Source organism: Sciurus carolinensis, chromosome 2 (genome assembly GCF_902686445.1).
Source record: "Sciurus carolinensis chromosome 2, mSciCar1.2, whole genome shotgun sequence".
Classification (NCBI taxonomy): Eukaryota; Metazoa; Chordata; class Mammalia; order Rodentia; family Sciuridae; genus Sciurus; species Sciurus carolinensis.
The window spans coordinates 74,633,989-74,652,006 of NC_062214.1; the positions used below are offsets into that span (position 1 = coordinate 74,633,989).

Genomic DNA, 18,018 nt, shown 5'->3' on the forward strand with positions numbered 1-18,018 from the left:
ACAAAACCTCTCACTTGTGACCAAGAGACAAAAAGAGCAAAAGGAAGAGCTGGATTCTACTGTCCCTTTTAAAGGTCACACCTCCAATGACCTAAAGACCTTCCACTAGGTTCCACCTCTTAAAAGTTCCACCATCTCACAATAGTAAATTCCTGGAGACCAAGTCTCCAACACATGGATCTTTGGGGGACATTGGAGATCCAAATGATAAGATGCTGCACAATTCACTTTACATAAAATTCTAGAAAATGCAAACTAATTGACAGGACAGAACAGAATTTGCCTAGGGACTGGGTGGGGATTTGGGAGACTCAGGTAGGGAATAGTAGAATTACAAAAGGGCATGGAAAACCTTGATCCTAAAGGATACGTTCACTGACTTGATTAGGATAATCATTTTATGACTTTAAGCATGTGCTAAAAATTGTATGCTATAAATATATAGTATTTATTGTATGCCATTTATAACTCAATAAAATTAAAATTTTAAATTTTAATGAGTGATTTTCCCTGTTGGGTGACTAAAGAACGTTTCTGTAAACTGTAGCATGGCATGCTAGAAAGTTCACAGACAAGGAAATGAGAAGCCTCCATCTCTGGCTAGCACTACCAGCTATGAGAACTTCAGTGAGACATTTAAATTCATTTGCTGCAGTTTCTTCTTTTGTTCAAAGGTGGAAGCTTTGATCCCTGTTTTGGCCACCAAAATCAAGGGGCAGGCATAAGTAATTCTTTTTCTGCTTAACATTTCCAATCAAATGGAATAACTTCAACATGTTTTATGATGAATAAAGAATGACAAACTTATTTTTCTTAAGTTATTCAACAAATTTTTAGGGGTCATGTATTCATAAAAAATAAATATGCACACACATTAATTGTTTATAGAGTCAGAACATTTATTCTAGAACTAGAATGATTTTCAATCATCCACTTAATATTTATTGAATACAGCATGTGCCATACTCTATATTAATTTTTTCTTTATAAGTAATCAATTATGTTTTGTTTCTCCTCCTCTTGAACTTTTCAGTAGCCATGCAATACTCCTTTGTGTAGTTCTAGCAATTATCAGCCAAAGATCTTAAAATAGAACCTGGCTTCAGCACTTTCATCCTTTCCCCTGAAGTGCCATGCAAAGAATTCACTGAATAATTGTTTAAGCACTTGGCACCATGTCACCAGCGGTTATGAATATGCAACTAAATCTTTGCAGAGCTGCAATTTAAAAGAACACACTCCAAGTCTTTCACAGTACATTCAGAACCTTTATAAATTGCAAATGTAATGATAAAATATAAGAGGAAAACAATGCCATTCTGCAACGTAATATAACAAGTGAAGGTTTTTATGGAAGTGTGTGTATCAAAATGTACACCTTTATGTTTCAGTGGAATATATGTATCAGTGACACGTTTTTTACAGGACACTTATCTGCTCTTTGAAGGTTCTTAAAATCTTGCAAGCATTCTTTTATAATTAAGGAGATTAAGTAAATTCATTCTGTCTATTGGATAATTAAATTGAAGGGAAAAATGTACTAAAAAGGAAGAAAGGAGTTTTAAACCAAGGAAGAGTCAACACAGAGCTTGAATTTAAGATCAGGACTGATAATGCCAATGTTTGTAGGGAGACTATATCTGTTTACAAAGGCAAGCCCTGCCAAGCTATGCAAATTGTCCAAGATGACAGTCACTATCCTAGATGACACTTTCCATAGACATGCTAACTAGGAAAGACCATTGTCTATACGTTGCGTCTCTGTCACAAATATAGTCATCTGTGGACCTGGAGGGATAAAAATTTGTTTGAAAGGAGCTCGGTGTTTATTCTAACCCTGTGTAACTGGTCAACTCCACAAATCAAGCAAACAATTTCTTAAAAGTCAGAGCATGAAACATTTTCAGAGGAAAACATTTTTTTTTATTTTATCAGTGCCTCTTTCTCGCATTCTTTAGACCATACCCATCAAACACTTTCTCTCTCGTGGAACTTTAATCTGGGCATTTCAAACTGTTGGGTCTGTCTGTAAGGCAATTGCTGTCATCAGAATAATGCCCCCTGACTAGGATGTCCAAGCACTAATTCCAAGAATCCATGACTATGGTGCCTTCCATGCTGAAAGGGATGCTGTAGATGTGATTGTGTTAAGAATCTTGAGATTGGGAGGCTTTCTGGGAGTCTCAGTCTAACCAGGAGTTCTTAAAAGCAGCACATTTTTCTTGGCTGGTCAGAGAGATGCAGCAATAAGAGAAATGTTCAGAAGATGCTTTGTTGATGGCCTCGTAGACAAAGGGCAAGAGGCCAGAGTCAAGAAATGACCTCAGGAGGGCAGAAAAGACAAAGGAAGGAATTTTTTGCCTTGACCTTAACAAGGACCTTGACTTTAGAGCAGGGAGACCACGCTGAACTTGTGACTTTACAATAACAAATCTATGTTGTTTTAACCAGTAGCATTGCAGTGATTTCTTATGGCAAGAATAGAAAGTGAAGACAGAGGTTTTTTTACAGTTGCAAATTATTAAATTTTCTTTTTTTTAGGTGTCATTCAATTTATTGTTCTTGTTAATTACAAGAAATTATACAGACACATTTGTGTAACAGAAGCAGCACATTGCAGTATCAATGGTTGTGATTTTTCTGGAGTCAACTTATGGAATTTTCCCTTCCTTTACTTTTTTTTTTTCCCTTTTGAAATGATTGTAGGTTCAGAGAAGCTGCAAAAATGGTACAGAGCCCTTCACCCACATTTCAACAATGACAAGTTTCTTCCCTCATAAGTTTTAAATTGCTCAGTGCATTTGAGCAGCATGATGTTAATTTTCATTTTTAAAAACAGTTTTATTTGTCAAAATACAAAGATACCTGTTTAATACTAATCCTACATTTCTATGCAAGTTTTATCAGTATATACATTTTTAAAAGTTGATGACCATAACTAACACCTTTTAGTCTATAAGATCGTGTTTTTTGGTGTGTGTGTGTGTGTGTGTGTGTGTGTGTGTGTGTGTGTGTGTGTTTTGTGGTGCTGGAGATTGAACCCAGGGCCTTGTACATGTGAAACAAACACTCTACTGACTGAGCTATATCCCTGTTTCTTTTTTTTTTAATTTTTAAAAAACTGTTCCACTTCTTAAATAGATGCAAGTAGTCAGTTCCACCCAAAGCTAGAATGTTGAAATCAAGGGTGAGCACCCCATAGTTGTACATCTCAAAGAGTTTATTGTGGCAAACAGGTAAATATGTATCTACTCATTTGTTGGGAAAAACTAAAAGTAACTGGTGATGAGATGTGTGAAACACAAGCTGGGCTCAGCAGAGGTGGAAAGGTAGAATGGAGACCTGACTCAAGAGGCTCAAGTCTGTGACTTGGGCCCTGCTCTGAGCACCTCCTGTCTTTCTTAAATTCTCTCAGTGAGAAATGAAGAGGCGACCCCATGAAATGGAGCAAATGGTTGGTGGGAGGATTAAATTGGATGATTTGGAACATAGAAAATAGAACATCTGGTGAATAATATAACAGTGTTCAAGATCTTTTCTTTAGTTAAGAGGATAGAAAAGAATAAATGCTCCTTGACCCTCCTTCTCAACCTCAGTTGTTTCATGTTGTCTAAATCTATTTTCCAGACTGTATCTGAAACTTTTTTGAATTATAATGTACAAATCCACATAACTCCAAAAAATTGTCAAAAATTTTTAAGCAAAGTATTATATCAATTTGCTATTCATAGTGATTAAGTCTGGCAAATACTTCATAATCCAGCTTGTTTTTTTTTTTTTAAACATGATCATGGTCATAATTTTAAGAGTTAGGTAGAATTGATTTAAATTTGGGGGGATAAAATGATGAATTGTGAACGAAGTGAATAAATATTATATCTTGCAATTCAGTGTCAACAAAAATCATAGTGTGTTTGATTACACTTAATTTTGTAAAGAGGTTTATTTCCCCCTGGAAGAATTTAAAAAATCCCAAACAAACAAAATGAAAACATAGTCATTTAATCAGTACACAAAATTGCTGTATCTGAGGGGGCAAAAATCAGCAGATTTAGTCTATAGTAGCCTCCGACTTTGTCAGGAAAGCTAATAGAGACATCTCCTGACCAGGTTTGGAGATCCCTTCCCCCTCAACCATCTGCAGCACAATGAGAGATCAGTAAATCAAGAGAGAATCTGAACAGTCAAGTAAAACACAGCCATCGATTTCCAAAGGTGGTAACAACAACTGTGAAAGAAGATCTTGAAATTAAATTACAGTTAATGCCTATGTTACTCCAGGGATACACAACTGCTCCTCTCAAAAAGAGTGCTATTTCTGGAAAATGGTCGCTTACAGTTCCTAAACCAGAGGAAAATCTAAGGTCGTATGATGTCAGAATAGCTCAGCTTTTATGATTTTTTGACTCAACTTGTTGGAGCTGTGTGTAGTCCCTCTCTTTAACATTGTTTTGCTTTTAGGATGGTACATTTGAAATTATAAATGAGTCCTAGTTGTCATATTCTTATTGAATTATATAATGAAAAATTCTTTTCTTTTTAAGCTGCCTGGGGTCTTATCAGGTTATCAGGAGACCAAAGGAAATGTAAGAGCACACCAGAGAATCCCACTTTCTACCCCATTTTAAACATTAACCTCTAATTTCACGTCTGATTCTCACTTTATGACTCAGTATAATGACTCTTGATGGATATATCTACTACCTCAGCATTGCATCTCCAAAGAATGGCATTTATGCACAAAACAATTCCAGAGCCAGGAGACCACCTGATGGGCTATTTTGCTCTCATAGAAACTTCCATTATATGTGACTAGGAGATCTGTCATTCAGGGAATGCTCAGTGCAAGAAGTCACCTCTGCTCCACCCCACTTATGTATAGGGCCACAGCTTACCCTACTTGAGATTTGATTACTCCTGATTCCCTTGGATGGGAGGTAATATTCCAGCAACATCAACTCATTCTGAGCAGAAACTCTGATGCCCTGGGGTAAAAATACTGCCAGCTTCATAGTTATCATTTTCAAAATCTGATTCCATTAATTCAATGTTGAGTTTATAGGAGGTTTAAGTGATAACTATCCTTTTCAAAAGTCTGACACATGCTTAGCAATATGGTAAAGCAAGTATTTTTGTATTGTCCCTAGAAAAGCTGTGTCAGGAAAATAAAAGCTTTCTTTACGTAAAGTCAACACAACTTACTTTTCGCTTTTGAAAATGTACCCAATACTATATTTGCCTATTTTCATCTTGAACAGTGCCCCTGGCCAACACCAGTATATCCATACTATATATGTCCATACTTCATCCAGGGAAAAGATATGATTTGCAGAGTTAATAAACAATCTCCAAATCCAGTTAAATTAACACAACAAAGATTTGTTTCTGGTGAATGTCGCCTGTCCATCATTGGTTGACAGGGGATCTCAGATTTTCAGTTCCTCAAGACATCTGGTTGACAGAGCAGCCACCATTTCTGTCAAATATGGTTCAAAATTACCAAAGTCCTTGGTGGCCCTCTGTGAGAAATTTAGTCTTCCACTGTCCCCACCCACTTCTTACCAATCCCTAAGAGGCTATAAAAGCTTGAACATATTCATGGACACAGAAGGTAGAATGTTGGAAATGTTGACTCTCACACATGAAACAGTAGAAGGAGCAGGCATTGAGAGAGAATGACAGTGGATGTAGAGTGTGGGGTTAGAGCAGAGGTATGAAGTCCACAGGAGAAGACGGCACCAGCATCAAAAGAAGCTGGGTCCTGCAGGAATCCTTGGATAAGAACAACATTGAAATGTACTGATGGTGCCCCAGGTAAGGAAATAACCAGAGAAGAAGACACACGTTATAAGATTAGAGACACATATTTGGGAATCATTCACACTGCAGGATATTTGAACTATTGTACGGATGAGATTGGTTGAGTTATCTTGGGAAGAAATTATAGAGATCAAGAAATTAGAAATGTAAAGTTCTGGGGAGAAGAAGAAAATGTACCAATAAAGCTGGTGTAGGTATTCAACTTCTTACAGTCAAGAGAGGCTTTCTTCTTCCACTTCATCAGATGAAAGCAAGTGCTAGAGGGTCCCATGGGCTGTTCACAAGGTCTCCTCAGGTTTTGTGAATATATTCTTACTCATTAAACTGTTCTTAAGCTGGCATGTTCTACACATTTTATTGATTCCACATAAAGTCATCTTTCAGAGAAGGTAACCTACACAAAATAGCCCAATGAGAAGAATAACATTATGAGATTAAAATCAGAATTGTGGCCTGTGAGGCAGGAATTTCACAATGAAGACAAATATCACAAAGGGAGATACTCTGGATTTATGTATGGAAAACATTGAAAAGCATTGATGCATTCATCTACAGTGAAGATAACTGATTAAAATACCTTCCTCTGAGGCCTGATGCTTAGAGAGGGATTCAGGGCACAGTAGGACCAAGAGAGGAAGCAAGATTAGGTGTAATGCACTTCCCTCTGGACCCTGGTGGCTGTGCTTGTCAAAACTGATTGATATAATATAGAAGTTAACTGCTTTACTGATATTAATCCCATTTTAAAAAGAGCAGAAGGCAAAGTTACTTCTCTTGAGCCCCTAAAAGGATCATTTTAGTGATGCCATGTAATTTTGCAAGGTCTATTTTAATATTTGGTGAACAGAAAATGTTGTGCTTCTATTACCCAGGGAAAGGAGCTTATTCACAAGAAAGGAAGTAGGCTTTATTCTTTGCTTACTAGGAGGAGAACAGGGCATAGGCTGTATAAAAAGCAGGTTCTAGGAAGAAGTCTTGTTGCTCCAAGAGTCACAGGGGGTAGGAATGCATTCCCTCAATAGAGACATATCTAGCTATTACCTACTGTGTTCCAGACACTACATTAGTCATGAAAACACCAAGATGAAGATGAGACATGGTTGCTGACCTCAGAAGACTGAAGCTAAATGCAATAGTAATTACAGACTAGGAGAGACGGTAGGAATGAAATTGGATGATGCACTAAATAACAAGAAGTGAGAGCCTTTTAGATGGGGAAGCCAGGGTGGAGTTTTAAGCCAAGAACTGAAGGACAAGGTAATACCAGCCATTTAAGGAGTAGAGGTGGGAGGGGTGGGAGGAAAAGACACTACCAGCTGAGGGAGTGAAATAAACAAAGATGACAAGGTGGAAACACAAATCACAGAATGTCATCTAAGGAACAGGTTACTTGGGGTTTGCAGAATGGAGAAACTGAGGCAACCAAGTATGCTGAATTGACACAGAGACACGAGGTGGGAGGGAGGAGGATGGGAGGGGATAGGCTGGGGCGAGCAATACTCAGAGTTCACAGAGCTGAGAGCAGACCTCTGAGGGCATCACACTATTGGTGACTCTGTTGCTGGGACCTCTTTCTGGGTACCATCAGGCTGGTTCCAGAAGTATAAAAACATCCAGAGTTGACCTGGCTGCTGCAGATGAGACCAAGGGCAGTGCCAGGTGATCTGAAACCTCAGGTTAGTACCAGAGAGGGCAGTGTAGATGACCGGTTAAGCTGAGAGACAATCACTGAGCATCACAGCAGGCAACAAGGAGGGAACCATGGCCAGAATGCAGGCAAGGCATGATAAAGAGAGAAGGCGAGACAGATCTCACAGGGCTGCATAGGTTTAGCCAGAAGTATGGATTTAATCTAAGTACCTGGGGAAGTCACTGAGGGACTTCAGACTGAGTGATATCAATAGTAATGGTGGCAGCAGGGAAAGCAGTTACTATTTACTGCGCACCTGCAATATCCCAGACTTATTCAAAGCAACTTGCATTTAATTCTCATAATGATCCTATTAGGCAGGAACTCTTAGCCCATTTTATAGAGGAGAGAACCAAGCCACAGAAAAGCTGAGTCATTTGCTCAGAGTCACACAAATAGGACGGCCAGAAGGAAGACTGGAAAGGTTTGCATGCTAGTATCTTGTGGCCAGACTGTTATTTACTAAGTCAATAAATCACTCTGGCTGCTGAGTGTAAAATGAACTGAAGGATACAAGCAGGCTAATAATTATTGCTGCGAATAAAAATTATAAGTGACACTTGGCTGCCTTATCAAAAGCAGCCACAATACGGAAGTTGTGAACAGGTTGAAATAAAGATTCAACTTCCAAGAAACACACTCTGGATGACTGCCAGCATTTCAAGGTCTGATTAGCACAGGAAGGGGAGAAATCTGGAATCATGCCAGCATGACATCCAGAGTGAGAGCAAAGCCCCTGCCTTGGGGGATTTCATACTCCGGGGCACTTAAGACTTAGACTTGAAAAACCTAAATCAAAGATGCAAATGCAACCCAAATAAGCATATCCTTAAAACAGTAGATTTTCAACAGTATAATTGTCCCTCCTTTCACTGAATGAAACAATCCTCATATCAGGCAGTACATGCATAAGACAGAGATCTGTCCTAATGCCCCAGTAGCTAGGAGGGGCACCCAAAGAATTCCAACTTGGGACAAGGGAGTTGGGTCAAAGGAGAAGAGATCCAAGATTTGGGTCTCAAAGGAAAGTTAGAAATAACATCAGGCAATTTCATTGGTTTAGGGATTCACCATATGGCTTAGGGATCATCTGTTTTCATTTGAAATTACTGACCACAAACAGAATAGGTACATTAACCTTGTGTGGTCAAAGCAAGTGACAGTGTGTATATGTGTCTGTGTGTGTGTGTGTGTGTGTGTGTGTGTGTATCTCTCTCTTACACACACACACACACACACACACACACACGTATTACATCTATCAAAAACTGCCTATAACCATTCGGAGTGAGCCAGGGAGACTAGGTGGGGCTAGGAGATGTACTTAAAAAATTTACAAAATAAAGAATAATTGAGTTATCTGCTATTTCAGGATTGGTCTGCAGAGTAAATGAAACAAAATGATATTTGCAACCTTGCAAGAAAAATATTTTCTCAGGAGAATTTTATTCTAATTTTATAATAAGATCCAGTACAATTGGAAAGCTTTGATTAAATTTGATAAATATACAAGCTGAACTTAATAGTCCTTTGCAGTTTGCTTCTTTCTAATTAAAAACATAATTCTTGAACAGTTACAGTAACATGCTTTTCTGTTAACTCAACAAGTACTAGGTACTGGGGGAAAAGTCTGCTTAAATGTTTGCATTTATTATATCACAAGAGGATAGTATATTCAGAGTTTGTAAGTACTGGAAAAGATATTTGGAAAATGAATACTATTTTGATTACTGACCAGCAATATTTCCAATTATACTAAGTAGGTTTAATTATTTTTCAGTAATTAAGTGAGGAAATTTTTAAATTTAATATTTGACAAAAGATGAATGGAGGAAATGAAGATGCCCCTTACCAAATATTGTATCTTATAGGAAAAGATGGCATAAAGAATTACTATACTTAATGTGTCATATCCAGGGCTACTTCAATTGCAGATCAGCAAACCAGAAGAGACTTCTGGTTTCAGTTTGGAGACACAGGGCAGAAAAGAGTACCACTTCCTCCTATGTAACAAGAAAAAAACTGGCAAACTTCAAATAATTGACTTTTTTTCTGTTAGACACACGAGGTCATTAAACAGGATCCAAATATTTGCTTACCTGGAACAGATCCATTGAACACCATAAAATCCGTCCAGATAATGTAGGAAACATTTTTAAGAAATTGATAAGAGTCAAGTTACTGCAGTGATAATGTGTGAAGCCTTCAGGAGCTGTAGATACACAGGAGGTTATTTTCTCTTGTACATAACAAGAGCAGGGATCAAGGGGAATCCTGAAAAAGCTCATATGTGATACTGGCTGAGGGTGGAGAAACTGTAGCCAGTTTCTGGCTACAGGAAAAGTATTTGTTACACTTAAATAATATAAATGAATGGGAACTAACAGGGATTTCAAAAATCACTAAGATTAATTTGCTAAAGACTGTAAAGGAAAAGGATGACAATAGTTATGATAAGGGGATGGGGCTGGGGTTCAGTGGTAGAGTGCTTGCCTAATATGTGTGAGGCCCTGGGTTTGATCCCCAGCACCACATAAAAATAAAAATAAAAAAAAGAAAGAAATACCCTGTTTCTTTGGGGAAAAATTTAAAAAATAGTTATGATAATAAAGGTAATTTTAATAGAGAAATGAAAACTAAAGAAAAGAATCCAATGGAAATGCTGGGTAGAAGAATCAAAGTAGTAACAATATGAAGAATATCTTCAATGGATTCAACACAATTGTTACATGAATGGTGTGAATCTACCTCATGTACAACCACAGAAATGAAAAGTTGTACCCCATTTGTGTACCGTGAATCAAAATGCAGTCTATAACAATAAAAAATTTAAAAAATATCTAAAAAATTCAACAGAAATGCTGGGTATAAGAACCAAAATAGTAACAATGTGTATCTTCAATGGACTCACCATTAGGTTCAACACAATTGAGCAAAGACTCAACAAATATAAAAATAGGTCAAACTAGAATGCAAAAAGAAATAAAAATGTAATGAATGAAAACAGAACAGATATCAAATGATCATACACACACTATATTGAAATCCCCGTAGGAGAAGAGAGACCAAAGAAAAGTGAAAGGACTGAAGAAAATAAGGCTACAAAATATATCAAATAAAAAAAAAATTGGACAAAATGTGACAGAAATAAAGTAAAAAAAAATGACAATTCAGCAATTTTGAAACTTCAATAGCCCCCTCAACAATGGATATAACAACTAGACTAAGTGAGGATACTGATTTGCTTGACATTATCAAACAATTGAGCATAACAGAGAACCACAACACCTCACACAGCATCAACAGAAAGCACAACCTAATCAAGCAAGCATTAAGCAGTCTCTAGACTAAACTGCATGCTTGACCATGAAGATGAATATTAAAAAATTGAAATAGGGAACTTGGAGTGTAGGTCAGTAGCAAAGTATGTGCTTAGCATGTGCAAGAGCCTGGGTTCAATTCCGAACACTCCCAGAAACGATAAAATAATACGGAAGAATATATTCTTCAATCACAATGCAATTAAATATAAAGTAAGCAACAGAATCTGGGAAGTGCACAAATATTTGGAAATTAAATAACACATTTCTATATCACTGATGGTTGAAAAAGGAAATTAAAATGCAACATAGAAGTTATTTTGAATTGAATGAAGATAAAAATGCAACACATCACAATTTATTGAATGCAGTGAAGTCAGTGCTCAGAAATGTAGAACTGTAAAGGAATATATTAGAGAAGAAGAGTAATTTCAATTCGATAGCCTAAACTTTGATCTTAAGAATTTAGGAAAACAAACTAAGCCAAAAGGAAGAGGAAAAAAATATTTTGTTTTGCAAGCAAAAGGAGAGAAATAATAAATACAACAGGAAGAAATAATCAATTGAAAAGCAGAAACTTGTTAGAAAAAAATCAACCCAATCCAAACCCAAAAGTTGATTTATTGAAAATATCAACAAAGTTGACACTCAGCTTTTCCAACCAAAAAATTTCATAAAATGAATAATAAGAAAAAAGAACACAAATTAGGAAAAATAAGTGAATTAGAAGTCACCACAACTGTTTAGAACATTATAAATAAATACTATGAACAAATTTATGTTCCTTATTAGATAACTTAGACAAATGTGATAAATTTTAGAATGATACAAACTACCAAGACTGACTCATAAAGAAATAGAAATTCTGGATAGATCGTAACAACTAATGAAACTTGAGTAAATAATTAGTCTGACTTCCATTAAAAAATAAGGCAGATTGCTTAACTGATAAATTGTACCAAACATGTAAAGATGAAATATGTCAATCATCCACAAACTCTTCCAGAAAAACAGAGGGGGAATACTTCCCATTTCATTCTGTGCAAGCAGCATTATGCTGACACAGAAACCAGACAAAGAATATTACAGACTAATATTCTCATGAACATAGATGAAAAAGTTCTCCATAAAACATTAGCAAACCAAATCCACCAACTTATGAAAATGATTATAAACATGACAGTGGTATGCAATATTGGTTTAACATCCAAAAATAATCAAAATGATAAAAATATTAATAGAACAAAGGAAAAATTCACAAAATCATCTTTTTTATTGTAAACAAATGGGATACATGTTGTTTCTCTGTTTGTACATGAAGTAGAGGCATACCATTTGTGTAATCATAAATTTACATAGGGTAATGGTGTTTGAGTCATTCTGTTATTTTTTCCTTCTCCCCACCCCTCCCACCCCTCTTTTCCCTCTATACAGTCCTTCCTTCCTCCATTCTTGCCTCCATCCCACCCCCCATTATGTATCATCATCTGCTTTTCAGCATGGAGCCAATCAAAATCATCTTAATAGATGCAGAAAAAGCATTTGCTAAAATCCAACAGTCACTAATTAATAATAAGTCTCTCAAACTAATTAGGATAGAAGGAAATTTGCTGAATCTGATAATGGGCTTCTACAAAGAACCCCTTAGCTAACATTATACTTCATGGAGAAAGCCTGAAGGCTTTTTCAGTACTATCAGAAATAAGATAAGGATGTCCACTCTCACTGCTTTTATTCAACATTGTAGTAAAAGTTCTAGCCAATATTACCTTATAAGAAAAATAAATAAAATGCCACTGTGTATATTTAAAAATGGCATTACCCAATAATCCTAATGATACCACAAACCCATACACAAAATCCTATAGAATTCATAAAAACACACAATTCTAAGAAACATACACACACACACACACACATACACACACACGCACACACCCCTTTGGAATCTACATAGGAGCTAATAAACAAGTTCATAAAACTTAAATAAAATAATAATCTGTAGATAATGGAAACAAATTGTTCATGTAGAGAAAAGCTACAAATAATGCGGTGGGAAAGTTGGAATTATCCCTGTGACCATGAGTTAGAGCCTGTTACCATGATGATTTTAACACATGTAAAGACAGATAACAGAAATAGAGATATGCATGCTTATGGGGGTTAGTATACATTCCATATTTCCCAGCACTGAGAAGGTCTAAATGCTGTGATGTCCCATTGCCAATAAGCATACTCAGCACCTGGTCCAGGTTTCTAAATAGCGTTCTACCATAAAATGAGCCAGAGCTTCTTTGAGAAGTTGAGCTAGAACAGGAAAAACACAGGGTGAACCTTGTTCATCAATGGTCACATAGGGTTTCAAAGTGCTGGGGGCCTAAAACAAAACAAAACAGAATGATGACATTCAAAATGATAAAGGAGGAACCAAAAAGAATATCAAATCAAATAATTTGGGTCATAAAAATAACTAACACTAGAATTGAACCATAGCTCAGAAAATAAATATTAAAGATTTTGTTCTAATATAAATTATTGAAGGAATAAATATGGGGAAGAAGAGACCACTCTTCCTGAGGGAAGAATTTTAATTAGTAAACATAGGAAGAATTGAGGGAAATCAAAACCATCTCATAATATCACAATAATTATTGCAGGCAGGAACAACTACTGAATATTAAAATCAGTGGGTTGAAAAATTTGAAGAAAAACAGAGTATTTGTATAGCCTCAGTATTTGCATATGTCCCCAAACATTCGTTAATTATAGTTTTTTAAAAAACTATTTTATAGTGGAGACACCTATTAAACATCATCTTAATAAAGAATAAAGGATAATTTTATCAGAAATGGAGAATATCAATGTTGGGTGCTCCCTAATTCTTTGACAAAGAAATGAACATTGTCTCTGTGGTATTCTTTCCACAGTACCAGCTTAAAATACCAACTCTATACTCTTGAAAAGTGTTACATTGTGAAAGAAAATAAAAAGACTGAGGAAATACAGTAAATGATAGGAGCTAATGGAAACAGGACCAGTAAATGCATAATAAGATCCTGTATCAGATCCTAGAGGAATATCATTGAAAAGATGAATGGAATCTGAAGAAGGACTACAGTTTAGTTAGCAATATTGTATCCAATGTTATTTATTTAGTTTTGACAGTCATACTGTGATCATGTGGCTGATAACACTTGGAAATGTTGGATGTGGGTTTATTTCAAAATAAAAACTTTTTTGAAAAATTAAGGTGAAATAATTTTTTTTTCTTTTTTTTGTTGTTTTTTTTTGTTTTTTTTTTTTTGTTTTTTTATTGTGAACAAATGGGATACATGTTCTTTCTCTGTTTGTACATAGAGTAAAGGCATACCATTTGTGTAATCATACGTTTACATAGGGTGATGTTGGTTGATTCATTCTGTTATTTTTTCCCCTTCCCCCCACCCCTCCCATCCCTCTTTTCCCTCTATACAGTCCTTCCTTCCCCCATTCTTGCCCCCCTCCCTAACCCTCACTCTAACCCTAAAACTAACCCCTCCCACGCCCCATTATGTATCATCATCCACTTATCAGTGAGATCATTCTTCCTTTGGTTTTTTGAGATTGGCTTATCTCACTTAGCATGATATTCTCCAATTTCGTCCATTTGCTTGCAAATGCCATAATTTTATCATTCTTTATGGCTGAGTAATATTCCATTGTATATATATACCACATTTTCTTTATCCATTCATCAATTGAAGGACATCTAGGTTGGTTCCACAATCTGGCTATAGTGAATTGAGCAGCAATGAACATTGATGTGGCTGTATCTCTGTAGTACGCTGATTTTAAGTCCTTTGGGTATAGGCCAAGGAGTGGGATAGCTGGGTCAAATGGTAGTTCCATTCCAAGTTTTTTAAGGAATCTCCATACTGCCTTCCAGAGTGGTTGCACTAATTTGCAACCCCACCAGCAATGTATGAGTGTACCTTTTTCCCCACATCCTCGCCAACACCTGTTGTTGCTTGTATTCTTGATAATCGCCATTCTGATTGGTGTGAGATGGAATCTTAGGGTGGTTTTGATTTGCATTTCTTTTATTACTAGAGATGTTGAACATTTTTCCATATGTTTGTTGATTGTTTGTAGGTCTTCTTCTGTGAAGTGTCTGTTCATTTCCTTAGACCATTTGTCGATTGGATTATTTGTAGTCTTGGTGTTGAGTTTTTTGAGTTCTTTATAGATTCTGGAGATTAGTGCTCTATCTGAAGTATGATTGGCAAAGATTTTCTCCCACTCTGTAGGCTCTTTCTTCACATTGCTGATAGTTTCCTTTGCTGAGAGAAAGCTTTTTAGTTTGAATCTATCCCAGTTGTTGATTCTTGCTTTTATTTCTTGTGCTATGGGAGTCCTGTTGAGAAAGTCTGGTCCTAAGCCGACATGTTGAAGATCTGGACCTACTTTTTCTTCTATAAGATGCAGGGTCTCTGGTCTGATTCCGAGGTCCTTAATCCATTTTGAGTTTAGTTTTGTGCACGGCGAGAGATATGGGTTTATTTTCATTTTGTTGCATATGGATTTCCAATTTTCCCAGCACCATTTATTGAAGAGGCTATCTTTTCTCCATTGCATATTTTTGGCCCCTTTGTCTAATATGAGGAAATTATATTTGTTTGGGTTTGTGTCCATGTCCTCTATTCTGTACCATTGATCTACCTGTCTATTTTGGTACCAATACCATGCCGTTTTTGTTACTATTGCTTTGTAGTACAGTTGAAGTTCAGGTATTGCAATACCCCCTGCTTCATTTTTCCTGCGAAGGATTGCTTTAGCAATTCTGGGTTTCTTATTCTTCCAGATGAATTTCATGATTGCTTGTTCTACTTCTGTAAGGTACATCGTTGGGATTTTAATTGGAATTGCATTGAATCTGTATAGCACTTTTGGTAGTATGGCCATTTTGACAATATTAATTCTGCCTATCCAGGAACATGGGAGATCTTTCCATCTTCTAAGGTGTTCCTTAATTTCTTTCTTTAGTGTTCTGTAGTTCTCATTGTAGAGGTCTTTCACCTCTTTTGTGAGATTGATTCCCAAGTATTTTATTTTTTTCGAGGCTATTGTGAATGGAGTAGCTTTCCTAACTTCTCTTTCTGAAGATTCATCACTTATGTATAAAAATGCATTGGATTTATGAGCATTGATCTTGTATCCTGCTACTTTACTGAATTCACTTATGAGTTCTAAGAGTTTTCTGGTGGAATTTCCTGGTTCCTCTAAGTATGCCATCATATCATCAGCAAATAGGGATAGTTTGAGTTCTTCTTTTCCAATTCGTATCCCTTTAATTTCTTTGGTCTGTCTAATTACTCTGGCTAGAGTTTCAAGGACGATATTGAATAGGAGTGGTGAGAGAGGGCATCCTTGCCTTGTTCCAGATTTTAGGGGGAATGCTTTCAGTTTTTCACCATTAAGAATAATATTAGCCATGGGCTTAGCATAGATGGCCTTTACAATGGTAAGGAACGTTCCCACTATCCCTATTTTTTCTAGTGTTTTGAGCATGAAGGGGTGCTGTATTTTATCAAATGCTTTTTCTGCATCTATTGAAATAATCATGTGATTCTTGACTTTAAGTCTGTTGATATGGTGAATTACATTTATTGATTTCCTGATGTTGAACCAACCTTGCATCCCTGGGATGAAACCCACTTGATCATGATGCACTATCTTTTTAATACATTTTTGTATGCAATTTGCTAAAATTTTGTTGAGAATTTTTGCGTCGATGTTCATTAAGGATATTGGTCTGAAATTTTCTTTCCTCGATGTGTCTCTGTCTGGCTTAGGTCTCAGGGTGATATTGGCTTCATAGAACGAGTTTGGGAGGGTTCCCTCCTCTTCTATTTCATGGAATACTTTGAAAAGTATTGGAATGAGCTCTTCTTTAAAGGTTTTGTAGAACTCAGCTGAGAAACCATCAGGTCCTGGACTTTTCTTTGTTGGTAGGCTTTTGATGACTTCTTCTATTTCATTACTTGAAATTGGTCTATTTAAATTGTGTATGTCCTCCTCGTTTAGTTTAGGCAATTCATAGGTCTCTAGAAACTTGTTGATATCTTTGAAATTTTCTATGTTGTTGGAATATAGATTTTCAAAATAGCTTCTAATTATGTTTTGTATTTCAGTCATGTCTGTTGTGATATTTCCTTGTTCATTCCGAATTTTGGTGATTTGGCTTTTCTCTCGTCTTCTCTTTGTTAGTGTGGCTAAAGGTAAAAATATTGAACGCTTCACGAATTTGCATGTCATCCTTGCGCAGGGGCCATGCTAATCTTCTCTGTATCGTTCCAATTTTAGTATATGTGCTGCCGAAGCGAGCACAAGGTGAAATAATTTTTTTCAGATAATTTTAAAATGAGATTTGCCACCATAAAAGAAGTACTAAATGAATAAAGAAAGATCTTTCCAGTTGATAAGAAATGGCTCCAGAAATTAAAAAAAAAAAATCCAATCTTACAAAATTGGGTTTGGCAGAGTACCAGAAATGGTAAATGTATGAGTAAACACAGAAGACTACCTTTCTTCTTTTAATCCTTTAGAAGACAACTAATTGATGACCATTATGGAAGAATTCATAACACATGCAAACATAAAATAATATAACAATGGCACAAAATATGGGGTGGATAAATGGAGGTATACTGATTCAGTATTCTCACATTTTATGTGAAGTGGTTATCTTTAACTACATTCATAGCATTAATTGCATTTAAATATAAATGTATCAAACATTCTAAATGAAAGCAAAGATAAAGAATTGAACTCAGAAGCAAGATCAAACTCTAAGTTCCATAAAAGGAGATGCAACTTAAATATATGGGTACAGATAGAACTTTTGTTGTTATTGTTGTTCTTTTTGGTGTTGAGTTCTTTATATATTATGAATATTAGTCCCCTATTGGAAGAGTACCTAGTAAAGATTTTTCTCCTATTCTGTATGCTCTCTCTTCTCACTGTTGTTTCCTTTACTATGCAGAAGGTTTTTAGTTTGATGCTGCAAATCCCACTTACTGATTCTTGGTTTTATTACTTGAGCTTTAATGTTTTTGTTAAAGAAGTCAATGCCTGCACCAATATGTTGGAGTGTACAGTCTATATTTTCTATAAGCAGTTGCAAAATTTCTGGTCTAATTACTAGGTCTT

The 18,018-nt window shown here is 36.1% G+C and overlaps 1 non-coding gene across 1 annotated transcript; it reads right to left on the reverse strand.

Annotated features, from left to right (window-relative positions):
- Positions 1-17,089: 17,089 nt before the first annotated feature.
- On the reverse strand, positions 17,090-17,196 carry LOC124978579 (U6 spliceosomal RNA). The gene has a single exon (XR_007107547.1). It is a non-coding gene; the product is annotated as a U6 spliceosomal RNA (small nuclear RNA).
- Between the last annotated feature and the right edge of the window lie 822 nt (positions 17,197-18,018).